Consider the following 13656-nt stretch of genomic DNA (forward strand, 5'->3'; position numbering starts at 1 on the left):
AAGAAGAAAAGTGAATAGGTGTTGGAGATATATGTAATGCATAGTTGTATTTGAAATAGAACCAAGTTTGTATAAATTAAAATTCAATGAACATACAATATAACAAAATACATAAGGCCAACTCATTTATTATAGTAATAGGAGAAGTTTCAAAAACCCCTATTTTTTAGAGAGTTGTATTAGAGGAACCAGCAATAATAACCAATAGGGGATAACAAAAGTGAAGCATTTTCTATGGATGATTAAGATTGTCTTGAAAAGCACGACAAATAATAGGTGCATTCCCTTGTCTATAATACTCGTTAGCATAAATCTCCCTTAGATAAATACAATATTGATAATAATCAAGTTGTTGTAAATTGATTTCTCACAAACCTTCCTCAACCCTAATGATCTCAAATTCTTGAACATCACATGTGTGTATGCTTGCCACTTTCATTTGTGCATATAGTTGAGCACAATTTAGAGAAGCACAATTTGCAAGACTTTGTATTTCAGTCTAGGGATACCCGTTCCAATTGATAGAGCCATTAGATCTCGTAGATGGTCATGGAGTATTGACCTTTGATGTATTGCTTGAGATGTCTATTATGTGGTGAGGTTGGGAAGGATTAGCCATGACCTAGAAAACCAAAACAAATGTTAAATATGAAAAAGAACCAATAGAAACATTGATAGTATTAAATGGTAGTTACTTTTATCCATATGTTATAACTAATTTGCATGAGTAGTTTTTTAATGAAAGATAAGTTTAAATGCATAAATGAATGCTATTCTAAAGAGTTAGGTTGAAATGTATAAATATTGAATTGTATAAAATTGTATATTATAATTAAAACATATAAATGAAAAGACCTTAGCTCTTATATCTATAATTTCTAACATCCTAAACTATTAAATAAATCTAGGTGGACTGTGGACTATGAGCTAGGATGATAGAAGTAATCGAGATGATCAAGAGATGTGAAAACCAAATACCATTCCACTGTAGTATAATTTTAAGGTCCAAAAATCTATTTTTAACCAAAATTAGATTGGTTAATTCTATATTCAAAAGAAAGCTCATATTAGGCATTTTCAATTTACCATTTTCTTGTCAATTATTTAACCTAAAGCACTTTAAGCTAAAGCGGATATCCACAACCTCTTCCAAAGCTTTGATTTTGGTGTAGCCAGGGCCTTTATTTGGAAAAAAAATGGTTGGCTTTTCGCTTAAGAGAAACAAGATTTGAATGGTCTAGCTCTTGTTTCAGTTGTGGAAATTTTCGGAGGTTCAAATAGCTCCAAAAGGAATTATTATCAGCCCTTTGAAAGATATATGATCGGCCTTAATTCAGACTATGAGATGATTCATAGCTTCAAAAATTTACTAATTGATGTTTACCCTACAAAGATATTCTCAAATGATTGCTTCAAATATCAATTTTCGATAGTCACCACCTTCCATATATAGTACGATTTACACTGAACAAACTTGTGCATTAAATTAAAAGAGAAAATTTCTCTGCATTATAATGTATTTCTCTAGAATAAAATCTACGTACAAGAATATTGTATACAGTCTTAAAAGAATACTGTATATAGTCTTAGATTTGGAAATAAGCAACGCTCAATCAAGGCAAAAACAAACCAAAAGCTCTGTTAATAATGTTTTATAGCTACAGATGCATGGTTGCACGAGACTAGAACTGAAAATATAGTGATTAAAAGCTTCTGATATTAACTCCAGTTATTTTCTGGAGTTAATGTAGAGCTATACATTTCTATGGATTAAAAGCAAGATAAAGCTATGTTGCAGATTTGAAAATCTATGAACAAAAGTAAAGTATATAGAATAAGAGAATTTGGAACAAAACAAAGATCTCATGCTACGCCAAAGAAAAATCAATTAGTAGTGATTGAAAATGCTTCTAAAAATAAAGTAGTAAATAAAAATGCTATTAAAATAAATTCTAAGTGATTAAAAAAGATGATTATGGCTGAAAGCGTCAGATGGTCTCAATGGAAGTCATTTTATCGACAACATTTTCCACCTTTGGATGCAAATATTAGCTCTACACATTCAAATATGGTAATGTGCTAGGCATACTGAATGGTTGACTATGAAAACTCAGAAACCAACCAGAAACAATCAATGACATGTAAAGTGGTAAAAAATAGATGCATCAAATTGCTGCAATGATTGTCATTGCCTCTTTAGCATTGTCAACCGTTGGATTTAAACTATTGTGGATGCCTAAAATCTTGCAATCTCTCCTCCAATTTATTGTCCATTAAAAAAGGATTCATGATATTAACTACCAAAGAATTAAAACATATAATAATCACATTGTATTCAATAATCATTACAATATGCATCACATTTACGATTTATATAATAAAGAGCTCCAATGGATTATGGTTATAGAAGTCTTTATTAATAGAACCCAGAGTCTACAGTTAGATCTGTGAATTACAAAGAAAATTAACATTAGCTTAAAAAACATAGATAGTTTTAGATAGTTTTACTATTGAGCACTTGGGGAGCTTTTCATCAACTGGATAAACATAGAATAATAGTTAAGCAAAATAAATTTTAAAAACTTCTATTAACTTTAGAAAAAATGTTTAGTCACTTTGTGCCTCAGTAATAACCACCTCTTAGATGCGCATCCATAAGGTGCTGTAGCACTTCTTGTGGGCTTCCTAACTCTATGCTTACAAGAAAGTTTCTTGTTTGGTCACTTTTTTCTGCTTGTTTTTCAATATTTTAAAAATTTTAATCAGGCCAATCTAATCCTGCACGAGCTTATTTTCACTCTATCATTGTTGTATTCAGCTTAACATCAATAGTAAATAAATATAAATTTAAGCTATTACCATCAAACAACTATAAGTTAAAATGGAGAATATTGTATAACAACAATGGCTACTATTGTAAATATTATATTCTTGTTCTTAAAATTATTCAAATGGGACATAATTTTTTAATATAAGGTTTATTTATCTAAAATTTAATTCTTTGTTTGGAATGATTTAGGAATGAGGGACTGATAAATTTAGGGTTTTGAGGATGATAACATTTGCTTTGCTTTATATATATATATATATATTCTTAAATTTTATTATTCCCTCTAAACCCTATAAAGACCCTAGATTAGGTCGTTCAATGTTTTACCATATCATTTTGTTTGCTATTGCGCTTTCTGCCAACAAGCATGGAATTTATCTACTGCAGAGTGGAACAACCTACTTTTTACAAGTAAGATGCAATCAATTTTAAACACAAAAAATAATATACATAAACTTTCATGATACAAAAGAGTGAAACTCATAACATTTTGGGAAACTTTGCAAAGAAGCACAAAAATGAATAATAATTAAACTATTGGGAAAAAGCATTAGAACAATTACAATGATTTGGATATAAAGAAGGAAAATGATACAAAAAAGTGAAACTCATAACATTTGGGGAAACTTTGAAGGGAAGCACAAAAATGAATAATAATTAAAAGTTGAGAACTATTGAAAAAAATCATTAGAATGATTACAATAATTTGGATATAAAGAAGGAAAAGATAATTAACTTGAACTATTTATACCATTTCTAGTATAATTGAAATCAACAAGCAACTGATATGTCAAAAAAGACATTGCATTTGAACAAGAACAAACTAACTAATCAACATTAGGTTAATTGAATAAATAATATAATATAAAACTAAAAATTGTTGGTCAGTATGTATTGGCTCTTCTTTTTTGAGCCGCATGCTGGGCCTTCTCAGCGTAAGTCTTCCTCTCTACCTCACTTTCTCTTGCTTCCTTCTGCTGCTCAGAAATCTCCTTCTCATTCCTGTCATGCACTGAGAACTCAACTGACTTCGATGTTGGTAGTACATGTTCTCTACTGGTCGTTGATAGGGGCAATTAGGGTATTTGTGAAATTCAACGTAACTATGATGACTGCACATACCAGGATGGTAACAATTTTTCTCTAGGTCTATTTTATAGCTTTAAAATAATAATAATTAAGATAATGTCAATTTTGATGACAGCTCCCTAAAATTTTTGACAATAAAATAATGTATCCCTTAGATAAGTTTTATGAGCTATATTCCATCTTCAAGTAGATCTGGTTGAGACTAGGTTCCAATGCCACCTTGATGCGAACATAGAAAACTAGCATTAAAAATAACATAAAACTTTTAGTGTATTCCTGGCAGAATTTCACATTAATTATTTCATTGGTAATATTCTATATCTGCACTCAGTCCAGCAACTATAACTTCACTTTGTCATGAATATGCAATCCTTAATCTGTGTTAGTTGATGATAAAATATTCTATCTTATCATCTGACAAATACAACTGTAGGGTTCAAATCCCATGTAACAAGTGTTGGGATAGCTCCTTGTGAGAAAATAGACCCTCACGTGTCTTAAGCATGTTTTCCAACAAACCCAGGGAAAGAGAGCCCCGTTTGTATCCCCAAGCTTGTTAGATGCACGGAAAGTTCTGTTTATCGAAGAGGGAAAAAACTATCACTTCCATATTCTGTGTTGTGAAAGTTTTTCTACTGACATAATTATAGGGATTGTCAAAGGAATTTCTCCACCAAGACAACTAAATAAACATAGAATGGTACCTGAAATCAATAGATCTTGGAAATAGTATGGTAACTGATATTTTTGGCCACGAGGAAGCACACTAAAGTAGAACAAATTTCATTGGGCTAAACAAAGTATTCAAATCCAGAGGGACAACCTAGAAAATCTCAATGTCCACATGGGCCACAATAAAAAAATTTAAAAAAATCATCCAGGGAGCTCTAGTCTAATGGTAACGAGGTGCGCTTGTAAGAGGATGACTTGAGTTCAATTCACTACCACAGTAATATAATTTATGCAACAAGACTATGGCGTGACACAGGTTTCCAAATATTAAGAATAACCTCAAGCCCACTTACGCCATGTTGAAAAATTAGGTAATAAACTTGCCCAAAATCTGCCAAGTGAAAAGAAAAGAAAAAAAAGTTGGAACACTAGAAACCATTAGACATCAAGATATCATAGTCATACACAACTGCACAGGACAGAACTTGGCTTTGTAGATGTAGGTAAGATTCAGATATAAAAAATCAACCAACTAAACACTAAACTAATATGATATCTAATATATATGAACTATATTTTCTATAGGAGCTAAATGAGGACATTAGAAAGAAAGAGGATAAATGGCAATTTGATTTATTGAGAAAAAAAGAAATTGCAAAAAGAATAGGGCAACTTAGTTTTCTTGCCAATTTAAATGTGCACTAGAGTATTTTAGAAAGAATACTTTAAAAAACATAAAAGGAAGAAACAAGGGAAACATGAAATTGGTAAAAATAGATTCAATGTTGAGGTTGATGTTGTAAATACCAACAAGAATGGGAATGGTGGATACTGAAATATGATCAAAAATTGAACACTATTTAAAGACCTAATACATAGCCATTCAGATTAGACCAGATATGGCTGTCAGATCATGTGAATACTCCACATTAATGATAATAGATTCACAGATAACTAAATCTTCTTGAAATCATTCCGTTGTAGACCCTCCATTCAATTGGTTAAAAGAAAATCTATTTGAAATCATTCAACCTCCAATGAAAGATCTAGCTTTATATCAACCTTGCAATGAAAGATTTGGATTCTTGGATTAGGTTCAATGCTTTCTATAATTGCCTGAATTAGCATTTACTTTCCCACTTGTCAATTTATAGTCTTTAAAAATTAGTCACATAACAATGATGGTATAGTAGAGCTAAATTTATTTCCCACCACAGTGATTCCAATTAGCCATTTTCTAGCCATATGATTCCACTTACTCTGATGTGAGTTGAAATCTGGTTGCTAAGTGAGTTACCAGCATAGAAGAAGGAAAGCCATTTAATACAGTCTAAAACCATTAACCAACTCCATATTTCTAGTGTGAGACAATTTCAGGTTGCGAGCAATCTCAATGGAAAAGCCTATCGACTAATTTTATTTATTTATTTATTTATTTTAGTGTTTAGATAATTGATCAATTATGAAAAGTATTAAAGATTAAAAAACTTTGTTTAAAAAAAAAAAAAAAAAAAAAGTGCTAGCTTGAATCCAAGAGTGTCTAACTAAAAGACACATATGTCAATTGCCAAAATCAAAGAGCACAAAAGTTATTCAGATTTAATAAAGGTAGCATTGGTAAATATGGTTTTAGTAAAGAGTGGGTTTTGTGAGGCTTGTAATTTCTAATAGTGTATCTAGGCCCTATTTTCAATCTTTTGACCAAGATTGAAAGATCTAACTAAACTTTGTGAATAACGGTATTGGGATTATAAAGTTAGCAATTTTCAAAGTTTCACAAACTTTGATTCTTTAGTATTGGGCCATGTTAACAAATTTTAGGTTGCTTTGTGAATAGATCGTGAAAAGTTTCAATCATAGAGCATGATATGAGATAAAGTGAGTGTCTAATTGTTTTTTTTATACTTGAGAAGGACTGGATCCTAATGAAAATAAATTTCCTTTGGAAAATTAATATGTGTTTCCAAATAAATAAGAAAATATTATATTTATCATTGAAATTTAAGAGTTTAGATTTATACAAATTCAATCTAGTTTGACAATAAATTGAACATATTTTAAGGTGCAAAATAATTTTACTAATTAATAATAGATTCATGAGTCCACTATCTTGCAATGATAGATCATAATGTGTGATTTAAAATATTTCTACACAAATTAAACACAACTTTTCTTTAAAGATTTTCAACTTAATTAATGTATTTAAAAACTTAATGTTAATTACTATTTATATTATATATTTTTGAGATTAGTAAAAGTAACAATTTTTTATAGAAAAAAGATTTCAAATCATGAATATACTTATAAATGTTTTAGTCTAGTCCAATTTTTTTTCTTGTGTTCTATAATATGATGTATACACCCATACATCACTTACTATGATAGATTCTACCAAAATAAGAAAACTCTAGTATTTGTTTTTCTACATATTTTTTCATTTGATATCATCATTCTTTGATGATGAGTTAAAACAAAAGCTTGAAATTATTGACTATGTTGTTCTCAACATTTTTCATGTTGATCATGATCCCTATAATACTTTGTATTTTCTGTTTCAAATTCTTTCTTGATATCCAATTTTAATTAATTTGAAAAATGCAATTTTTATAGTGTTAAAAATATTTATTTGTAAGGATATTTTGAATTTGATGTTTTCTATGGAGGATGGTATCTTCTTATGATTCCATAAGATCTTATGGATTTACTCATGTTTCAAAAAGTTGTCCATTAAATTGGTTAGAAACCATATGTTTGTAAATGAAAGAATAACACACATTGTGTTAGTTAAAATAAATTTATCTTATTATCTTAGTGTAGTGTCATAAACTATATCCCTCTACAATTTTATAGTCATTATGGGCTCAATATTCTGGAGGTTACCCATCATGCCAAGACTTTTTGATTGATTGTACTCATTTCATTACAAAATATGAAAGCTATGTTAGAGAAAAGCTTCTTAATTTAATTTAATTTATTAAATTCACTTTATTCCCTTCTTAAGATTTTTTTTTATGCACCTTTTACATTCTCATTTAATAATTAATTAGTAATTATTAAATGGAATTTACCTTTTAGGTTACCCTTTTCATGTTTTGATCTCTTTCTATTAGGATAGATCATTTGTAATTATCTTACATCTTTTTCATTTATGAGAATAATATTTGTACATTTTTAGAGCAAAACCCTTGCCTCATCTTGTCTTTTTCTTCTATGGCAGGTTTTCACATGTAGGTATTCTTTAGGCTTTGTGGATTTGTATTGCTCAAATCCTTCATGGTATCAGAGCTATATCTGTTGTAGCTTGTTTGTTATTTGGAGAAAAAGAAGAATGAGGGTTTTTTAGAACAAATTTGGAGATTTTTAGGTATATTTTATGAAAATAGGGGGGTCTTTTATTTTTGGAGCATTTTAAGGCCAAACAAACCTCATGGATGGATTCAAAGGTGTCAAAATCCCTATTTTCATATACAATTTGTCAATTTTGGATAACTTTGATCTAGGAGGCAAAAACATTTTGCACAGTAGGGTCATATGACCTCTACATGCAATTCAAGGCAATTTTTAACGCAAATTGCAAAAAAAATAACTAAAAAATGTAGATTTAATACCATTGCAGTCAACTAACCACAACAGTCACTGCTTAGTGGCTCCACCATGGCTCCACTCCACTATGACCCTCCACCCTGCCACTGCCATTGTGAGTAGTGAGTTTTTTAAAGATTTTATTTATTTATTTTAAAAATAATTTAATTTTCAAGCTTCTGGGGTCCTTGTTGATTTTTTTGCAATATCTTGAGCATATGGGGGTCTTTTTTCTATCCAAAAGAAGCACCACAAAGCTGGTTCCAAAATGGAGACAATGGTGCTAGTATTTTTGAGAGTTTTTTCTAGTTTGGTATGTATTGTGGTACTTGAAGTCTATTGATGACTTCTATCTTCTGGGGGGCATAACTTCTTTGTTATAGCTTTATTTTTCATTGCACAAAGTGCTAGAAAGCTCTTCTTGAGCGCTTTCTAGATTCTCTATCATTTCACCAATTTTTTGTACCAGGTATTTGTGTTTCATTTCTAAAGATTTTTTTCTCTTCACTCATTTACACAAACTTTCTATAAGCTAGGGTTTGGTTATTTACATTGTGGGGGGTACTTTTATATTACTTTATGTTATTATATCAGCATATTAGAAACCATCAAAAACTCTTCTAAAACAATGGTTGAGACCACTTTCTATCTAGAAGTTCTAACCCCTCACAACTACCACACTTGGAAGACCTAGATGACTCAGCTTCTTTGATGAAAAGGGTTGTGGTCATATATAGATGTTGTGCAACCTTTTTTTCATAGGCCTTATGAGATCATGGAGCAACAGAACAAGATGGATGAGGCAATTAGATTGATTGCATTATAGGTATTAGATACTCTACAATTTCATTTGGATGGGTGCAATACTCCTCTAGTTATGTGGACCAAGCTTCATGGCTTGTTTGGTACTATGAATGAGTTTAGGGTACTTTAGATAGAGGCAGAGCTTACCTCTCTTGTACTAGATTCCTTTCCAACTATTGATGGCTTCTTGATGAAGTTTAATCAATAGAGATCTATGTTGTAGGGTTGTGGAAAGATGAAGACTAATGTTGAGTACATCTATCTAATTCTCTCTAAGCTTCAACAATTTTTTTAGACTTTTGCTTCAACCTTCCATTCTACTAAAGATGCTTTAGGGAATATATTTTCTATGCCTACTTTTGAGGTCTTTTGTGATTGCTTGATGAAAGAGTAGTCAAAGCTTATATAGTTGGATACTATGACTAGTTCTAAGATGAAGGAATTGGTAGCTCAGACATCTACAAGAAAGGAAAAGAAGAAAATGAAGCATAAGTTAGATTCAATAGATAGTGAGAGTTCCTCCAAGCCTTCTCCCAAATTAGATGCTTAGAAGCCCTCTTAGAAGGGTAATTCTTCTAAGTCTGGCGAGTCTTCCTCCAAGACTAAGAAGTAAATAGGCAAACCTTGCAATTTTTGTGGTAAGGAAGGACATCCAATTTCTAAGTGTTGGAAACATCTTGAAGAATTAGAGGAGGCCATGTAGCATTCTAGTATTGCTTCTCTAAAGCCTTCGCCTTCACCTATAGGGAAAGGATGTGCTCTTTCTACACAAGCATTGTCTTCTACAACTTCTTGGATTCTTGATTTTGGAGCATCCCATCATATGATGTACTCACTTGATTTGGTTACCTCACTTGCTCAAAGTGTTACTACATAGATTGCAATTGGTGATTCTTCTTAGCTTTTAGTCACAGGTTTAGGAACTATCTCTTTAGAAGGTGGTTCACTATAGGATGTTCTCTTGGTTTCAGCCATTTCTGCGAACCTCATGTCTATCTTTTAGATTTTTTCATTTAGGCTCTAGAAACACATTTGATTTCTCACCACATGATGTGGTTATTCAAGACCTCCATGATCTTGGTTTGGTTATTGGTACAAGGAGTGTTGATCTTTAGTCTCATTTATATAAGTTTGATGACTTTGAGAGGTTCGATTCTATATGTTTCTCTCATTACTCATGCAGACCCAATGAGCAAGATTTGGCATGAGCATTTCGGCCATGTCAACTATAGATATCTATAGTAGATGAGTACATAAGAGATAGTGATTAGGTTTCCTTATATCTCTTGTACTGATGGTGTGTGTCAAGGTTGTGCTCTTGGAAAACATCACATAGATCCTTTTCTGATAGGTAGATCCACACGTTCTAAGGCACCATTAGAGTTGATACATAGTGATCTTATGTCATTTCCCACACCATCTTTTTTCAAGTGCTACATATGTGCTCACCTTCCTAGATAACTTCTCTAGAAGCACATGGGTATAATTTTTGAAGTACAAGTATGATGTCTTTGATTCCTTTCAAATCTTTAAGAAATTTATAGAGAAGTAGTCTAGTCTTTCTATGAGGTGTATATGCACTAACAATGGGGGTGAATGTGTAAATTAGTCTTTCTGATTTTTTTCATTGAGCATGGCTTGCAACATTAGTTCTTTGTTCCCTATACACCTTTGTAGAATGAGGCTGTGGAGAAATAATAGGACATTATGAGAGATGGACAATTGTATGATTTAGTCTAGATCTACGAGTTCTTCATTTTGGGATAAAGCTATTAATTGTGCCAACTATATTTAAAATCAGATGCCTCACAATGTATTGTGACACATGACTCTTGAGGAAGCTTGGACTCATGTCAAGCTCGATGTTTCTACTTTCCACATTTTTGGTAGTGAGGCTTGGGCATTTATTCCAGATGCTTAGCAAAAAGCCTTGGAGAAGAAGAGCTGACCACTTTTTTTTGTTGGCTATTTTGAGGATGTGAAGGTGTATAGGTTGTTAGATCCCGATTCCAGAGATGTCTTGTTTCAGCAAGATGTTCAGTTTGATGAGCGTTATTGTTTGATGGATCCTCCATCTCCAACTTCTCCATCACTACCCAATACTTCCTCTACTCCTCTACATGATTACACATCCTTTTAGGAAGATATAAATATTGATCCCCCTTCACTAGCTCCACCAAATGCTTTGCAAGTACTCAAGTGGGTTTGTGATACTATTGATTCATCTAGACCTTTTTCAGGTGATCCTATAGATGCTCATCACACTCATGCTATTACAGTAGGTAGTGGCCTTTTGAGTCATGTCATTTTAGATGATCCTTAGATTTTTTCACAGGTGATAGGACACTCAGAGTGGGATAGGGCTATGGATGAGGAGTACTCTTCTTTGATGAAGAACCACACATGGAATCTTTTTCCTCTACAAAAAGGAAGAAATTTGGTTTAGTGCTAATGGGTGTATTGTGGGCATATGCACCGAGTTGTGGCGCCAAAAAGGTGACAAGTTTTTTTTTTGTTTCTATTTTCAATAGCGCGTATGCACTTTTAGCAAAATGAAAAAGTATATATGATGGGCTGCACACCCACAGCCCATTATTTTCATTAGCATTTTTTGCTATTCCTACAGAGAGCAGCGCGTACGCGAGTTAAAAATCCAACATTTTCACCATCCTTTTCCAAAATGCCTCCTTGCCAATGAAATCCAAGACCACAAGTGCACCCATGACGATGTCATAAGTGATATAAACTTAACTTAGCATTGTTTGAGATGTTTTTCATATTGTTTTGTAGGTTTTTTATATTATTTTGTAGGTTTTTTACAAATTTCATTTAGATTTGTTTATTTATTTGGATTTCAATTGATTTTTTATCAAGGAATGTCCATAATCAATTGAAAAATCCACAAAAACCTCAAAACCCTCAAGAACCTCAAAACCAAAACCCTCCTCAAGAAGAACAACAAATTCCACAACCCGAACCAATTGCAAGACCTCCATTAGGCACACAAGAAAATATGATAAATGAAATAGAGAGAGGCAAAACTAAATTAGAAAGACTCATTGCTTGGTTGAAAGAATCTAGACAAACCAATCCAATGAGGGCTTAATTGGCATCATCCCTCGAATCCATTAACACCTAGATAGCCTCAGTTAGTGGTTAGTTAGATATTTGGTAGGTTAAGAGGGATGAACAAAAAAAAATTTATGCAAATAAATTGTCATATGAAGATGTTAAAAAAAAAGAAATAGCAAAAGGTAGTATATATGCATTATTTAGAAAACTCGGTGAACAAAATACTGTTATATATGATTCCCCATCCATTGGTGCATACACGATGCTATTAGAAATAATTTTTGGGACAGATGGTGGATGGTTTTTGATGCCCCTCCTTGCAACAATCATGAGGTCCCCATGTATTTTTTCAAGAAATTATATTGTGAGTTTGTCCTTGGGGAGGTCCCCAATTATTTTGATATATTAGACTTCCAGGGTAGAGGTGAAGGGTTATCATTTGAGATGCCGAAAGCACATCATGGCCCTAATGTAGTTAGGGCACTTGTGGTCAAGCAACAACTTGAGCATGTGACTGTTCCTTCAGTTGTGAAGGAACATGTAGAGGCCAACACTCTAGGGACCATTAATGCTTTGACATAGACCCTCATCCATTCCATGAGCCCATTAGTTGAGGGGGAGCCTTCTAGATGTCATGGTCACATGTGTACTTCATGCAGATCCCTATGCACATTTGGCACTCATGCTAGAGATGGTGCGGATGATGGGCTTGTCACTGATCAGTTCCTGAACAACACATTTGGCATTGAAACACAAGTAAATTACAATTATAATTTACTAATTTGATCACATTTCATATTTATGCTGAATGATTAATTAATTAGCATCTATTGACATTGTTCAAAATTCATCAGAGTGTTGCTAGGCCTAGAAGTGATCCTCCAGACCCATTTTTTTTCTCTTCCATGAGTCCAGAGGTATGTATCGATTTAATCAGTTTAATTAATACATATATTTATTATGTAATCATATTAAGGATTGACAAAAAACATTATGCATGTGCATCAGTTCTCCACAGGACCCTCAACCTTTACTACGAACTCGGAGCATAGACATCGTACGAGCTTCACACAAGTACAATTGTTTCATGTTAGATGTAATGTGTATTGTATGACATGCAACTCATGATGTTAGACACACCTCCTCATCTGCGACAGTCTATTGATAGTGGAGTGGCCGCAGTTGTGGCTAGCTCATAGCAATTGACAGAGGTATGAAAAATTTTTCTTCATGTTAGTTGTTGGTTATAATAGTTAGTCTCAAAATTTCTAATTTTATTTATAAGTGATTATATTTATTGAATTTTTGTAGGGTCTTGTCATGCTTGATCATCCACGAGCATTTGAGGTGGACTTACAGAGTGACTATTTGATGGCGGTAAGAAAATAATTGATTTTGTGTATACATATATTTGATTTCAACGTATAATAAATATTGATTCATATCTATTTTCTTTGTATCATTTGGAGTTGGAGAGGATCCTCAACAAGAGGTCAAATAAGCGTGTCAAGAGGACCTCATCATCTCCACTGTCTCCCTCCACACGACAATAGAGGACGTCGAGAGACTTGTTTCCTTCTCCTCATGGGAAGGAAAAGATACAGTTG

The sequence above is a fragment of the Cupressus sempervirens genome, chromosome 2 (assembly GCF_028749045.1).
Source record: "Cupressus sempervirens isolate cs-2001-9-10 chromosome 2, ASM2874904v1, whole genome shotgun sequence".
Taxonomy (NCBI): domain Eukaryota; kingdom Viridiplantae; phylum Streptophyta; class Pinopsida; order Cupressales; family Cupressaceae; genus Cupressus; species Cupressus sempervirens.